The sequence below is a fragment of the Myxine glutinosa genome, chromosome 7 (assembly GCF_964187855.1).
Source record: "Myxine glutinosa chromosome 7, kmMyxGlut1.1, whole genome shotgun sequence".
In the NCBI taxonomy this organism is placed as follows: Eukaryota; Metazoa; Chordata; class Myxini; order Myxiniformes; family Myxinidae; genus Myxine; species Myxine glutinosa.
Genome location: NC_136267.1, coordinates 33585636 through 33598341, shown reverse-complemented (window position 1 = coordinate 33598341; position 12706 = coordinate 33585636). Strand labels below are relative to the sequence as shown.

Below are 12706 nucleotides of genomic sequence, written 5' to 3'. Positions count from 1 at the left end.
TGGCGTACCAAAACCGAGTCTGCCTTATTTCCACAGTGGCAGAGAAAGTGACTTTGCCCTTCTCAAGCTTGCATTGGATCGCCTGATAAGTAATCACACCTACTTGTCAGGGGAGTACAAATATCAAGTACTCTTAACCCACCTGAAGCTACCAAGTGCATACAAACTTGCTCAGGCCTACGTGCATGATCCAAAGCCATACACGGTGGCCTTACGGGCCCTGCGGGACAAGTATGGACAGCCAAGGCAACTCGTACAGAGCGAAATTGGTGCCATCATGAACATGGCACCAGTGAGGACTGGAGATGCAGAAGCCTTTGAAGAATTTGCTCTCGCAGTGCACTCCCTTGTGGGTATGTTACAATCCCTCGAGGGTGAGCATGGATCTGAACTACGATGTGGCTCACATGTAGACAGGCTAATTAGCAAACTGCCTCCGAGCTATCGTGATGGATTTATTGAGCACTGCATTAACCAAGGACTTTTAAATGCAGATTCTAATCAGACCTACACGTTGCACCATCTGGCAGCTTGGCTGCAGGCGAAGGCCCAAGCTAAACGTATAGCGAACCAAGCTGCTGTCCTCTACAAATGTGAGGGCCAGGGATTAGAGAGAAAGGAACAGCATTCTTCATCTTTCAAGAAGAAAGAATCACAGGCCTCAGTGTTTCACAACTCTGAGTCACCAATAGCTGGCACGAGGCCACAGCCATTGCGTAATGTTTCTTCAACAACCAAGACCAAGCCTTATTGCCCTCATTGTGACACCAGTGATCATTACCTCGGTTCCTGTGCGGAATTCAAGAAGCTTTCCACAGACCATATTATTAAGTGGATAAGGGAACATGACTGTTGCTGGAGGTGCGGTAGGTCACACCCAGCTGATGGCTGTACACTTAGGAAGCCATGCATTGCTTGCAACGAGTTGAACCTAACCATCCTACATGATGCAGCGCAGAGATCCAGCGATACCGTCCTCATGACAGGCTCTGCACCATCTGCAGTGTACCTTGACAAGCCTTCCCGTCCACATGATGTCCTGTTAAAGGTCGTAAAGGTGCTTCTTCGTGGCCCACAAGGGTCCATAGAGACCTATGCCATTCTAGACGATAGTTCAGAAAGGACTATGCTTTTGAATTCAATAACGGAGCGGCTGAACCTGGTGGGTAAACCTGAAGCATTACTGCTCAAGACAGTGCGAGAAGATAAGTTGCAGTGTACCGGGGCTTCTGTCAAGCTTCAGATATCATCGGTCGAGAACCCGAACCAGAGGTATGGGATAGATGCAGCATTCACTGCCACAATGCTGCGCTTATCTGAGTATTCGTACCCAGTGGCCGATCTTCAGAAACGGCACCCCCACCTAGCTGGGATACCACTCCCTTTGATTAACAAGGCTCAACCAACAATATTGATCGGGTCAGACTATCCGCACCTCATCTTACCAAAGCAACCTGTGCGATTTGGCCCCATGGGTGCTCCAGTAGCAGTTTGTACCAACCTGGGCTGGTCACTACAAGGACCGGTCAGCGTACTAGAGCAAAGTGATGTGACTGAGCTCCGGAAGTCAACCTTCTCTGGAACAATGTCGGTGGACATTCAGGCCTTCCCTGACCCTTCACAGTACAAGACTTGGAACACTATGGTTGTGGCTGCACAGCAGTGTCCCAACGGGGTGGCCTACGATCAAGACTATCTTACCTTAAGCGCTCACCAGCATGGGGAGATAGAGAATCTTCTGCTTCAACGCTCACAGCACAATAGTTTTCCGGACGAAGTCCAGATACTTGCCACGGGTAGGGATTTACCCATCAGAGGTCGACTGGCATCTCTCTCACCTGAATATGACCGTACCCTTGGGCTCATCAGAGTAGGAGGAAGACTACGCCATGCGGTTGTCCTTACACAAGATGCTGTGCATCCTATTGTTTTAGATCCTCCTCACCCAGTAACCAAGCTCCTCATTCAAGAATGTGATGACCAACTGCTTCACTGTGGTCCAGAGAGAATTCGAATTCGAAGAGAGAACATTGAAATTAAAGAAAAAGAAATTAGAATCGAATCAATCGAACAAATAGTCGAAATTGAAAATGAAAAGACGACGGAGGTAGTCCAGGAATTGAAGGGAGAGATGGATAATGCACAGAGTCCGTGCTCGCATCATGATGCCGTGCTTAATCCTTATAAAGATTTGCAGGTGTTGGAGCGAGGAGGAAGAGGAAGCGCCCAGGTGAGTCGGGCTGTGGTTGGTGCAAAAACAATTTTCGCGCGCTTGGGATGCAGGCGTAACCCGGGCGCTCGTAAAAGGGCCGTGGTGCGCTGTGTGAATGGCAATGGCACGCGTGTGAGGAAAAGGTGTGTGAAGGTGAACGGCGCGCGTGTGCGAATGACGACAGAGTATGGGAGTGATGGGGTGAATGCGAGTATGCGACAGAGTAGTGCGAGAGTGAATGCACATCGGAGTGTGGAAGTGGAACGACGAGTGATACGGAGAGTGAGATGGATGAGGAGCGGGTGCGAGGATGCACACTTGGAATGGTTGAGCGTGTGCGACGAGGCACACCTGAGTTGGTGGTGGAGCACGTGATGGGGAGTGTTACAGGGGATGTAACGGAAGAGTGCACGCCCGTGGGGGTTACGGAATACGTAACGGGGGTGAGTGCACGTGAGGTGTGCGAACAACGAGTGTGCGCCAAGGTGTGTTATGGAGTGTGCGAACAGCGAGTGGTGTGTAACAGAGAGTGCGGTGGTGGAATTGACGGAGTGTATGGGATGTATGAGTAAAGAATGGAACGAGTGGTGTGAGCATGCGAGTAGGGCATCGACGTTGACCGGGGCAGCGTTTAGGCTGACGGATAGCCGACACGAGCCCTCGGTCCGTGACGGGCGGTGTGTGCTGCGGGAACCGGCGGGGATCGGTGTCGCCTCGCTCCTGTTCGGAGAGTCGTGCACGATTCGGGCCGGGCCCCGCCCTGCACGGTCGAGTCAGCGCTTTGCCAGGCAAAGCGGGCGGCTCGGTTCGAGAGGAAGGAGGAGGGGCCGGCGCGGCGCCCCCTTGTGGTGGCGGCGCTCCACCCGGGCAAGGCTAGGCCATCGCGCTTGGGAGCGCAAGGCCCCGCGCCGGGATGGTGCTTGGAGCCTTGCCCCGAGCAAATCTCCCCCCCCCTGAACCAAATGCCGGACGGACCCAACCTGCAGCAGACCAAACCACCCGTATTCATTGCTCGGCTTTGTGAAGCCGAGCTTTAATGATGTATTGACGTTCCGGGTGGCTCAAGTTTAATGGACTGTGATGGCGATAGTGATAGTGTAATAGGGAAATTGATGGCAAATGGTATATGGTGTAGAGGGATGGTAGATTTACCATCCCTCACATCGTATGCGGGGGCAGAGGAGCTATAGTTTTATGGGGTAGGGCAGTGAAAACCAAGCCAGGGAGGGTTTGGATAATGATAGGGATTTAGAAAGATGACCATAGGTAACTGTAGATTTAAGTAGCGACATCATACCTGTAGTAGGGGACGTAGGTAGATTAGTTTGGATGATAACGACGTGGGATGTGCAATAGTATAAGGGAAGACGGGAAGCACTAAGTTAGTGGGAAAACCAGGTAGATCAGATGATGCAGTGTGTGTGTAGGAAGTGATTGAGCAGAGTATTGTGAAAGGTGTGATTGTGCATTGAGTTGAGTGTATTGTATTGAGTGAATGGTCCTGGAGGGAAGGAGGGTGCAAGTGCCACCAGGTGTGCAGGTGCCACCAGGTGTGCAAGTGCCACCAGGTGTGCAGGTGCCACCAGGTGTGCAAGTGCCACCAGGTGTGTGGGCACAAGGTGTGCAAGTGAAAGTACCGGTGAATGAAGAATGGTTACATGGAATAAATGGTATGGAATACATGGAGTATGGAATGGATGGTGTGGATTGAGTAGTGTGGAATACATGGAGTGGAGTGGTTGGTGCGAAAGGAGTGGATGGGGAAGGATGGACCCCCCCTTCACGAGTACCCGGGTAGGGTAGTTTAAAAGTTAGGTAGAGGGAGTAGGTAAATTGTGTTTGGATATTGGCATCTGTGGTGCGAGAGTCGCAGAGTACTGCTTGGATGGGTGCATTAGTGGAACGAAATTGGCTGGGCATGTGGCCTGTTAGTACGTATGGTTAAATGGGCACTCCGCCACTGTTAGTCTGTCGGCCAGGTGAGGCCGCAGGTAGGCTCTGGGAGCCAGTAGAGTTGTTCAATGGTGCCCGACGATCCGGAGGACGGACCCGGGTAGCCCGACGCCAGAGAGGGCGGTAGTGGGGTAAGGGAGCCAGAGGGCCTTCCCCAGGTAGGTTACGGTAAGGAGCAGGTAAGCTCGGGAGACAACTGCAGTGGCGAAGGTGTGCAGGTGAGCGGACCTGCTGAGAGCTCCACACGACCCAGCCTTGAAATTGTGCGAGGGCACAGGGTGAAGAATCGGGGGAGTGAGACCCCAAATTGGTGAGCACCAGTTTGGTCAATGGGAGTTCGATATTTAGAACCACATAGTGTAAAATGGCCAATGGTTTTGCAGGGAAAGACCCCGGGTAGAGTAAAAGTGTTAAAGTCATTTAGAAGTTAGTTAGGATTGAAGTCTCTTCGCACCATCTGCATCCACTCACCAGGGTGATAGGACTCAACACCACCGGTTTTTTGCAAATGTCTGGTATGTTTTTTTTTGTTTTTTTTTGTATACAAGATCGAGGCTCGTGAAAGAGCGAACATTAATCACACAGAAAGACAAACAGACACATAAAACAAATAACATCGGGAGCGGTAGACAAGATGGGGAGAGAGGGGGAAGGACACAAACAACATTTGAGAGCAGGGACCGAGAGACATGGAGACATCGAGAGATCTGTGGGAGGGAGAGGGCTTTGGGGGGAGGCATGGGAAGGGGGGGGGGGGGGGGGTGGGAGAGGTATAAAACATATGGACACTGCCAGGACTTCCAGGAAAGAAGTTGGAATTTCAAACAAGGTGGATCTGGGGTGAATTAGTGGGCGTAGAAAAGATCAAGGTTTTGGATGGGGGAAGATAAGAGATGGTGGTGAACAGCAGTTTTAAAGACCTGGAGGGAGGAGTGGGATTGAAGGGAGTGTGGGAATTTGTTCCAGAGGCGGGAGAAAAGAGGAATGAAAGAGTGAAGGTGAGCAGAGAGCCGAGATTTCGGCAGTTTAACCATCAGAGGGTTGCTGGCAGATCTTGTGCGACCTGTAGGAATATTTGGGGGACAGAGCACAGAGAGAGCTTGGGGAGCAAGGCCGGAGAGGAGTCGGTAGAAGACAGAAAGACCACCTACCTGCCTACCTGTGAGTGAGTGAAAGGCCCTCAGAGATAGCTTCATCGCGGGAGATTCCAATGATTCTGAAAGCTTTGGATTCAACAGCGTGAAGCCGAGCCAAGTGTGAGGCAGGAGCACCAGCCCATAGGGGAGAACAGTATTCCATTGAGCTGCGGATGAAAGCCTTGTATGTGGTGAGGAGCTCAGGTGTGCCTAGGAAGGACTTCGCACGACAGAGGATGCCCAGTCGGCGACTGGCTTTGGAGGCCAGCTTGGAAATGTGGTTTTCCCAAGAAAGATCATGGCAACAAGAAATCTATGTTGCAATCCTTCTTGGAGAGGATTGTTGAGAAAGTAGATGGGAGGGTTGTCCAGTCGATCTTTTCGGAGAGACATAGTAAGAGTGTGAGATTTGTCAGGATTGAAACACATGTTCCACTTGTTTGACCAGTCTGTGATTTTGTCCAGGTCTTCAGAGAATGAGGAGGCTGCAGACTGCCGATCTGAGGGAAGAGGAATGGAGCGGCAGAGAGTGGAGCCATCAGCAAAGAGATAGAGAGGATTTTCCAGAGAGTCGGAGAGATAATGTAAGACGCATCATGACGTGGGGGTGACATTGTGCTTGCTATTCCATCTCTTCCTCCTTATGAGGGATTGATGGTAAATTCGGAATAAAGGGATTAATGAGAAATTGAGATTGATGACGAATTTGGTGTCGAGGGGAGATATGGGGAAGACAAGACGTAGCGACGAATTTGTAAATTGTGTAAATATGGGGTAAGGGCAAGGGTAGATTAGGTGACAGGGGGGGAGCATATGCTAGGGCCGATCTTTCTCCGCTCGCTCTCCAACGCACCTCACCTCTGCATTACCTTGTGTTAACGTGTACTCTTGCGCCCTTGCACCCCGCTAACCCTGCTTTGTCTTCCTTCCCCACTCATGGACCGTGGTCTTTGTGTGCCGAGGGGAAAGTGTGCAGGTGTCGCAGTTGTGTGCCCGCACCCTCGCTGCTGCCTGCCTGGACCGGTACCACACTTATGGACCGCACGTTGTTGTGGCCGAGCACCACCATATGGACCACAGGTCTGTGGCCGAGCACCACATTCATGGACCCCACATTTTGGGGCCTGGCACCTCTGCTGGGGACCGGCCGTTGTGGCCAGGGAGATCTTGCTTGCGGACCACGGCAAAGGTGGCACCTAAGCCAAGCAGGTGAACCACCTTTAGTTGGCCCCTGCTGGCCCTAATTTTAAAAAAGTGGACGCGTTTTGTGCCTTTTTTAATTATTACCAAATAGGCCACAAGCAAAGAAGTCATCCAGAACCAGCGGCCCAGCAGAGGAGACGTCGCAAGGCTTCGTTTATTGCAATGTATGACTGTGCACCGGATGGTGCTTTTGGTGCTTTTTGTGCATATTGGTGTTTTGGTGCTTTTTGTTCTATGGTGCTTATTGGTGCTGGTGGTATCGGTGCAGTGCAGTGTATGCTTTCCTCTTTTCAAAACATCTTCTTTTTGTTTCCCAAAAGACAGGTCCTGGGTTCACGTTTGTAAATACCAAATCGTGTCTTTGTAAATAATGCTCCCCACCGTCCATGTTTAGTTTTGAAATTAATTCCGTGATTCGGTTATCCTGTGGGCGTGAATCTGTTCGATAGAATGCAACGCAGCAGGCGGGACATACTTAATGGTTTTTAAAATGTCGCACTCAGGGTGAAGTTAATAGTAGAGGGTTACCACACCTGAGTGTCACACTAAGTTAAAGTTCTTTCGGGCCGGGCCGGCCCTGGAGGTAATGAGGGTGCAGTGTTGTGGTTTTTAGAACCCTCCACTTTGTAAATATCTGTAATATTCCCTTATAAATAACCCCCTGTAAATAATCCCATTTTTGGTGTAAAGGTCAAAGGTCGCACCCTAGTTAGGCCACGAGCAACACGTAGCACACCTTAGGATCTCTATAGATATCTCATTAGTATGTGTGTAATTAAGGCTGTGTTCCCAATAGTTTGAATCTATGTTGCATCAAGATCCGGATTCGGCTCCTAGAATTTTAAAAGTGATTCTTCACCATCGGGAGATTGGGCCAAGAACGACATAGCAGGATATCTCAAAAAGTTGTGGACTGATGATTTTGATTAAATGTGATTCTGTATTGTGATTTTCTGAAGCGCGTGCGATTTGGTCTCTTCCGAAGACAGAAGCCTCTTCCGGAAGATTGCTTTGCGCCGAACAGGCAGAAGAGAAGCAAGATGGCGGCCAAACATGTATTACTCGCGCTCATGATGGAATAATTAGACAAAGATGACAGGACATCACAAGTTGATGCAAATATCCAGATTGTGTTTTCACTTGCAAGTTTTGCTGCGTAAGTATAACCTCTTCTCTTCCGCCTCTTCCTCTTCTAACCGCCTCTTCTGCTGGATAACGGAAGAGGCAGAAGAACTTCCGAGAAGAGAAGAGTCCATATCAAACGACGGGAAGGTCTACTCTGGGATCTCCGTTCTTATTTCATTCAGCATTATTATCCGGAAGTAAAGGTTCACGTGTTCATTTCACGTGTGCAAAAACAAACTCCATTTTACGTGTGCATGGACGTGTAATTCACATATGTAAAATAAATAAATTATCAGATGGGAAATTGCTGATTGATATTTCGTTCGGAGCGATTATACACCGCCCAAAGGAAAAATTTCACCGATAAACAGAGTGAATTCACCGAGCGAATTTCATCGAATTTCACCGAGTTTCAGGAAATTACAGAGAGATATTTCTTCGTTTTAATTTTATTAGTTACGAGCAGAAGTACACGGCGTTGCCGGGTGGGGGAGGGAGGAGGGAGGGACGGGGGAGGTGGGGGCGCAGGGGGATGGAGGGGGGAGAGGGGAAGGGCACGTACACTTTAAATATGTATATACATGTGGGATGTGTGTAGGTGTACATATGTGTGTGTGTGTGTGTGTGTGTATGTGTATATGTGTGTGTGTGTAAAAAATGTGCATATATATATATGCGTGTGTGTATGTGTATGCATGTGTGACGGTGTACGTGTGTGTGTGTGTATGTGTGTGTGTGTGTGTGTGTGTGTGTGTGCCATGTGCTGTGTCATAAAAGAGCAGCACATGGTAACTTCAGTGGTGGTGTGATCTCCTTCATCGCTGTTGTTCTGCACGAGCTTCCTCACGTATCGTTTGGAGGTAGTTTGGTCGCTCGACCTTTCGGCGTGGAATCCAATTATACTAAGGAAGGGAAGAGCATACCTGTGGTTATGGATGCAGGTGGTTTGTTATTTATTTTATTTTCAAACAAAGTCAAGGCTCGTATAAGCGCCAACACACACTCGTATAAAAACATATAATAACGGGAGCAGGAGACAAGAGGGGGAGAGAGGGAAGCACAACAACAGTAGAGAACATGCACATTGGGAGATCTGTGGAAGGGAGAGGGCTGTGGCGGGGTACACGGTATAAACAAGATGGACGCTACAGGGGATTTCAGGAAAGAAAACGGAATTTCAAGAGGTGGGCTTGGCATGGATTAACGGGGGTTAAAAAGATCAATGTTTTGGATGTGGGAACACAAGAGATGGTGGTGAACAGCTGTTTTGAAGACATGGAGGTAGAAGTGGGATTGAAGAGAGTGAAGGAGTTTGTTGCAGATGCGGGAGAAAAGAGGAATGAAAGAGTGAAGGTGAGCAGAGAGCCTAGATTTTGGCAATTTAACCATAAGAGGGTTGCAGGCAGATCTTGTGCAACCTATAGGAATATTTGGGGTTCAGAGCACAGACAGAGCTGGGGGAGCAAGGCCGGAGAGGAGTCGGTAAAAGACAGAAAGACCACCAACCTGCCTGCAGTGAGTAAGTGAAAGGCCCTCGGAGTTAACTTCATCGCAGGAGATTCCAATGATGCTGAAAGCTTTCGTTTCAACAGCGTGAAGCCTAGCTAGGTGTGAGGCAGGAGCACCGGCTCAGAGGGGAGATCAGTATTCCATTGAGCTGCGGATGAAAGCCTTGTATGTGGTGAGAAGCTCAGGTGTGCCAAGGAAGGACTTCGCACGACGGAGGATGCCCAGTCGGCGACTGGCTTTGGAGGCCAGCTTGGAAATGTGGTCTTCCCAAGAAAGATCATGGCAGATAGTGAGACCCAAGAGCTTGGGCGACAGAACTTCTTGGAGAGGATTGTTGAGAAAATAGATGGGAGGGTCGTCCAGTCTGTCTTTTCGGAGAGACATAGTAAGAGTGTGAGATTTGTCAGGATTGAAAGACATGTTCCACTTGTTTGACCACTCTGTGATTTTGTCCAGGTCTGCAGAGAGTGAGGATGCTGCAGACTGCCGATCTGAGGGATGAGGAATGGAGCGGCAGAGAGTGGAGTCATCAGCAAAGAGATAGAGAGGATTTTCAAGAGAGTCAGAGAGATCATTGATGAAGACCAGAAAAAGCACAGGGCCCAGAACACTGCCTTGGGGATCTCCAGCCTGAACAGGAAGGGGAGATGAGAGAAACCCATTCAGGGCCACACGTTGACTACGACCGGAGAGGAAGTCCGCAAGCCATGAGTGGAGGTTTCCATGGATACCATAGGATGGGAGATTGGTGAGCAGAGCTGGGTGCCAGACCGTATCGAAGGCACGTGATATGTCAAGGGGGACAGCTCTGATTTCCTGTTTGGCATTGAGGACCTCCATCCATTGCTGAGACGGCAGAAGCAGCATGTCCAGAGTGGAGTGACCTGGTCTGAATCCAAATTGATGATCAGAGATCAAGCCATTAGTGAAGAGGAAGGATTTGATATCAGAAGCAATATTGGATTCCATGAGCTGATAATTGGGAGCAGGCTGATTGGTCTGTAGTTGCAAGGATCTGTTTTTGCACCTTTTTGTGTAAAGCGGTAATGTTGGCTGATTTCCAAGCAGATGGCAGATGACCTTGAGCAAAAGAGAGGGTGAAGAGAATAGAGAGAGGGTGAAGAGAATAGAGAGAGGGTGAGATAGAGCGGCAGAGCAGGATCTTAGGACCCGTGGGCTGATGTCGTCTGGTCCAGTTGCAGAATCAGAGTCGAGGTTTGAAAAAACTTCTCCACCTTGTCGGGAGAGAAGGACACAGAGCACAGGAGCAGCTGGGTATGACTGGGTAAGGTGGGAACAGAGAGAGATGGGTTTGGGACATAAGATTTTGAAGCAAACACAGAGTTGAGGCATTTGACTTTGTCACGTGCGGTGTCAACTGTGTAACCATTTGAGGTAAGGGAGGGGGAACAAACACCAGAAACGGATTTGACCAGACGCCACCAGGATTTGGATGAAGGAGACAGGTTTGAGAGTTCATTCTTGAGTGTGGAGAGATAGTGCTTCCTGGCACTCCTGAGGGTAGACACACACTTGTTCCGAGCTTGGTGGAAGGAACTGAAATTGCCTTCAGTTGGATTAGCCTTCGAAGAGGCAAAGGCAAGTTGTTTCAGGGCAACTGCCTCAACACAAGATTCAGTGTACCATGGATGGGAGGAAGGGTAAGACAACTGAAGACGAGATGGGATAAATCTGTGCATGAGAGAGAGCAGTTTGCTTTGGAAGAATTCCCAGGAAGAATTGATGTCAGAGGCAGTAGAGATGGGAGACCAGTCCAGGTGATTGATGGCTGCTTGCCGATCGTGCCAGTCGGCCTGAGTGAAATGCCAGACTCGTCGGCGCTGAGGAGGCTCTCTGAGAATGGCCAAGAGAGATGTTCACTTTAACAAGCACATGATCAGAATAACCGATTGGAGCAGAAGAAGAGCAGCAGACATTTGCAGGGAAGTTTGTCATAACCAAGTCTCGAAGAGAAGATACTCCATTGACTGAGATCCGGGTCGGGAAATTTACAGATTGTGTCAGTCCCAGTGAGTCACAGAAGTCCTTTGCTGAGATGCCATGGCTTGTGAGAGAGGAACCCACACCCAACCAGCTGGCGTGATGACATTTGAAGGGGAGGGTTGAGGGGGGAGATTAGAAGGGAAGGGGTGTGGGGGGGGGGGGTATTTAAAGGGGAGAGTTTATGGGGGAGTTTTGAAGGGAAGGGGTATGGGGGGAGTTTTGAAAGGGAATGGTAGCGGGCAGGTAGTGATGGAATGGGGGTATGGAGTGGGATGCTGGTAAGAGATAGGGTTGGTAGGATCGGGGCGAGTACCAGGAGAGGAGGGAACAGACAGGGAAGGGTTTGGCACTGAAGATGTACAAAAGTAACGATTAATGAAATACGAACATCAACTGCAAACAAACTGGGGTTCTCGGGATTTTCAAGTCAGATACATTTGAAAACGTTGGAGGAAGGGTGGAATGAAGGTGAGTTTAGAGTTTTGAGAAGGGAAAAACTGTAAGAGGTTAAACTTTTATAAAGGGAATGATTTAAAGAGCGATTTGAAAACAGCCTTTTGAAAAGAAGAAGAAGAGTGAATTGTAATAGAAGAGAGTAAACAACGCGGAAGAAGGAAGTTTAAACATTTTAAAACAAAACAGTGAAGACCGTCTAGGAATTCACTGAAAAGAGGGCAGGGAGTCTAAAGATCAGCATAACCGAGCTCGAGGAACCGGGAAGGTAGACGGCTTGAGACAGGTATTCATTGTGAATTGGCACACCTGAGGACGATAGGTGTGACTTACCATACGAAGATCTACCAGATCCTGGAGCATGAAACGGATGCGTGGCACCATTTTCCGCTCCTTCATTAATTTGTCCAAAAAGGTGAAATACTCATCCATCTGTGAAGACAGAAAAACATGCTGCTCGGTGAGCAAAACGAAGACGAGCAAGAAGGATGATTTTAAAGGGGAAGTTGAAGAGTAAAGGTGTTTATGGAAACTCCAAAGTGAAGGTTCATTACCATTTTGGCTTGCGTCGAGTCGATGACCTTTCCAGCAATTCCAATGAGACGACAGAAGCACTTGAGAGATTGCTCATTCCCATCCTGGAGCAATCCCTTACCTGTGTTGGTGATAAATGATTCGTCCAATACCTGTGCGTTGAAAAGCTCCCCGATGAAGACCACGTGGCCCAGCGCGCGCTGTCGACCTTTCTCTTTGGATGCGTCATCATCCGAGCTGGAGTTCCCATCATTCCCCATTCTCAACTCATTCTTGCAGCTTTCAATGATGAGCGTGTGGAAGTTGAGGACCTTTCCAGGTTTATCTCTTCCTTGTACCTCAATCTATGAAAACATGAAAGAATGGTGGATGTTGTTGAAGAAAAGGGGGTACCTGTTTATTAAATACTTTCTAAACAGGTGTGGGTCAAGGGAGATAAATTGAGAAAATCAAAAGTGAAAAAAAGAAGGGAAGGAGTGCAGTGAGGCCTGTAATAGAGGGAGTGAAAAAAAGAAGGGAAGGAGTGCAGTGAGGCCTGCAATGGAGGGTAAACAAGTTTGGGAGGAAATATCACCAA

General features: G+C 49.0%; 1 long non-coding RNA gene across 1 annotated transcript; it reads right to left on the bottom strand.

Annotated features, from left to right (window-relative positions):
* Positions 1 to 8062: 8062 nt before the first annotated feature.
* On the bottom strand, positions 8063 to 12022 carry LOC144892791 (uncharacterized). Its single transcript, XR_013623946.1, has 2 exons — positions 11929 to 12022; positions 8063 to 8531 (listed from the first exon to the last, which is right to left on the bottom strand). It is a non-coding gene; the product is annotated as an uncharacterized LOC144892791 (long non-coding RNA).
* Between the last annotated feature and the right edge of the window lie 684 nt (positions 12023 to 12706).